Source organism: Temnothorax longispinosus, chromosome 3 (genome assembly GCF_030848805.1).
Source record: "Temnothorax longispinosus isolate EJ_2023e chromosome 3, Tlon_JGU_v1, whole genome shotgun sequence".
NCBI lineage: Eukaryota > Metazoa > Arthropoda > Insecta > Hymenoptera > Formicidae > Temnothorax > Temnothorax longispinosus.
In genome coordinates, this window is record NC_092360.1 from 16777292 (window position 1) to 16781196 (window position 3905).

Sequence of the window (3905 nt, forward strand, 5' to 3'; positions counted from 1 at the left end):
TGCTATGTATTTCCTTTATTATATTGTATATATATAAACATATTACACTTTATATATTATACACGTTATCATTAATATATATATATAGATAGACTATATATATATATATATATTATATATATATATATATATGTATGTATGTATATATGTGTATATATATATATATATATATATATATATATATATACATATATAAACAACTTCAGACACATTTCATTATAAGGTGTAAATTTTTTCTGTTAAGATTAAGATGCGTAACACTACAAAAAGGCGTGATATCCGTACAAAATTACCTTTTTCAAAAAAAAGGTAAAAAAATGCACCAAGTACACGCATAGTAGTATATATGTATTATGTTGTTACCTCGAAATAACACCCTGTACATACTGTTTATAAAATGCGTAATACTACAAAAAGGCGTGATATCTGTACAAAATTACTTTTTTAAAAAAGAGGTAAAGAAAGGTGCCAAGTACACGCATAGTAGTGTATATGTATGTTGTTACCTCGAAAAAAAACAGTGGTAGTATTATATCTAAAAAAAAAGTAAGTAACAAGTGGTAGACGTAACCTTGAAAAAAAAAACAGTGGTAATATTGTACCTCAAAAAAACCTAAGCAGTAGTATTTTTACCTCGAAAAAACCGAAGTATCAAGTGGTAGACGTAATCTTTGTATCTCGAAAAATCTCGAAAAAACCTAAGCAGTAGTATTTTTATTTCCAAAAAATTATAACTCAAATGATACACATCACAAAATTACATTACCTTATCAAAGATGAGTCGCGCCTCAAGTGATCTGTTTTACAATTACAAAAAAGAAATGATATCTCTTTTTAAATTACAGCGCCAATTACAGAGAGAACATATATTTTTCGAGATACAAAGATTACGTTTACCTTTTGTTACTTAGGTTTTTTCGAGGTATAATATTACCACTGTTTTTTTTTCGAGTTTGAATACAAAGTTTATTTTCAATAGAATAAAAGATTGAATCATGAAGAATTACAGAGGTAACAGTACAAAATACAAATATTTCATTAAAATATTTAAACCCAACAAAGGGAATACAAGGTATTTAAATACAAAGTTTATATATGTATTTTAAAAGATTTAATTGCATCGCAAAGAATTACAGAGGTAACAGTACAAAATAAAAATATTTTATTAAAATACATAAATTTTTCTTGTCAAAAAACTTGGCGCTGCTAGAGAGAGAGAGAGAGAGACCTTTTACAAATGTAAATATTACTTATTCTCTATACTTATTCTATACTCATTCTATATTATACTTAATTCTAATCGCTTTAAAAATCTGAACTTATCCTATACCTAATCATAAGCCGCATTATTCACCGTCACACACACCACACACACACACACACACACACACACACAACACACACACACACACACACACATTACGCTGACCTAATTTTGAGGTCTAGCAGCGCCAAGTTTTGTGACAAGAAAAATTTATGTATTTTAATAAAATATTTTTATTTTGTTCTGTTACCTCTGTAATTCTTTGCGATGCGATTAAATCTTTTAAAATACATATATAAACTTTGTATTTAAATACCTTGTATTCCCTTTGTTGGGTTTAAATATTTTAATGAAATATTTGTATTTTGTACTGTTACCTCTGTAATTCTTCATGATTCAATCTTTTATTCTATTGAAAATAATATGTTATTACAATAGTAACAACTTATCTTAATTTTTTAAATACTTATGTATATACAAAAGCTCCAATAAGAAATATATACAAGTATTTTAAAAAATTAAGATACTATTGCAACAACATATTTTTGAGATTAAATCAAGTCAAAAAATTCTGTACCACTTTTCCCTCTAACAAATAATTATCGAGATATCATAAGTAATAAACTTTGAAGTTTTATATCTCTGAAACAGCTTATGCAAAAGATAATATAATTTTTGTGGGTGTTTTGAAAACGTTTCGACAAGATTTATAACTTTTATCTGAAGAAAAAAATTAAGATGTGAAAACTGTGAAAATTTCTTTTATAAAATTTTTTTTAAACTTCAACCAGTTCCAAGATATTTATCTGAACATTTACGAACAAGCACCCTTACACATATACAAAGTGTTAAAAAATTGCCGGATACCATTTTATTGACAAATTCTATGGAACATTCTAAAATAAAAATTCTCATGCAAAAATATTGAGGCTATAATAGTTTGTAAATGGGAAGCACTAAAGTTGACTAATTAGTTTGCGCGTTCAAATACAGTAAACTGTCCATCTATTAAACCTTTACTACTGTACCATGTCGGAGCACTAAATTTTTATAAACTGATTAATCAAATTTAAGTGCTTTCCATTTAAAAACTATCATAGCCCAATATTTTTATATAAGAATTTTTGTTTTAAAATGTTTCACGGAATTTATCAGTAAAACGGCGTTTGTTAATTTTGCGTTATGGTTGGGGCTCACATGTAAATAATGTACATAATTGTAAGATATGTTTTGAATTGCGTTTGATACTCGCTTGTGTATTAGTCAGTAAGCATAATCGTGAAGTTATCGTCGGTTTGAGACTCGCGCGAAACGTTGGCGGACCGCGACAGGTGTCAATACTCGCGCGACTCACCCGACTCGTGCTGCCCGCCCACGGGCGGCAATCCTAATTATTGGGACAATAGTACTGGTTCGCGCCGTACTTTCAGGAGCGCGAGCCGAGAGAGTTTCCGGAGCACGTTACTCCCGTAAGAATCGCCGGCCGGTTGAGACGGAGCACGAGCCAGAGTCGAGTGCTCGAAGAATATAACGGCGTGTGCCTGCTTGCCCGTTTTGAGTGTGTTTGCTTGCTGCTCCCTTTGCCTGCTTGCTCGCTGCCTTGTCCGCCTGCACACCTCCCGCTTTGCTATCGAGGAGGATTCGCCACCGGAGAGGACGGACGAGAACGGCCGAGAGACTACCCAGGAGGGCGCCGGGCTGCGATACGGTGAGTCGCTTCGCTTGCTTTATCACGTTTATCTCGAACTCTATCTCGCTTGCATTCGTGAGGGGATTGCCCCTTTGGTCCTTCGAACCACCCTATTACAGACCAATCGCAAATCCGGGGAACCACTGATACCCGAGCATTGGTCCTTCGAGCCGGATATAAAATCGCGTTTAGAGAACTCCGCCGACCTTTCGCGCGAGTCTACAAGCAACGTTAATCGTCTCGAACATTCTATCGCATAATCGGCGCGTGCACGCTCGCACCGCGTGACCGCTCTCTCGCTCGCGCGTCGCATCGGCACGTCGCGGCGAAGACATCCGCGGGAACCGATCGTTGCGCGCACCATTATTTCGTTGAGTCTCGATCGCTGCATATCGTTGCAGCCGTTAGTGAAATCGAACAATCCGCGCGTGCACGCGCGTACCGCGTGATCGCTCCCTCGCTCGCACGTCGCATTCGGCACGTCGCGGCGAGGACATCCGCGTGATTGATCATCGCAGAGTCGCTGCACCCTCGGTGCATACTTCGCTATATAGTAGCCGCATTAATCGGTGCGGGCCCTCGCAAAATAAAATAGTTGACGCGTACCACTCCATATCGCGTGATTGCGTTCTCGCTCGCTCGTCGCGGCGAAGACATCCGCGCAAATATAGTCGTACGCGCGCGTGTTTCTTTCTCTCGATCTTTCTTGCAACCGCTGCATAATCGTCGCAGCCCTTATAACAAAGAAACGAAATAATCGGCGCGTGCCCGAGCTCCGCGCGCGATCCCCCTCGTCCACCCGTCGCATGGACGACGCGGCGAGGAGATCCGCATAATTGTACTTGTATGCAAATAGCGAAATTGTAAAAGCTCGAGCATGTGCCATTGTTCGTCTTCGCCGCGCCGAAATTCTGCATAAACGTTGCAGACTTCGCATTGCAACTTTGATAA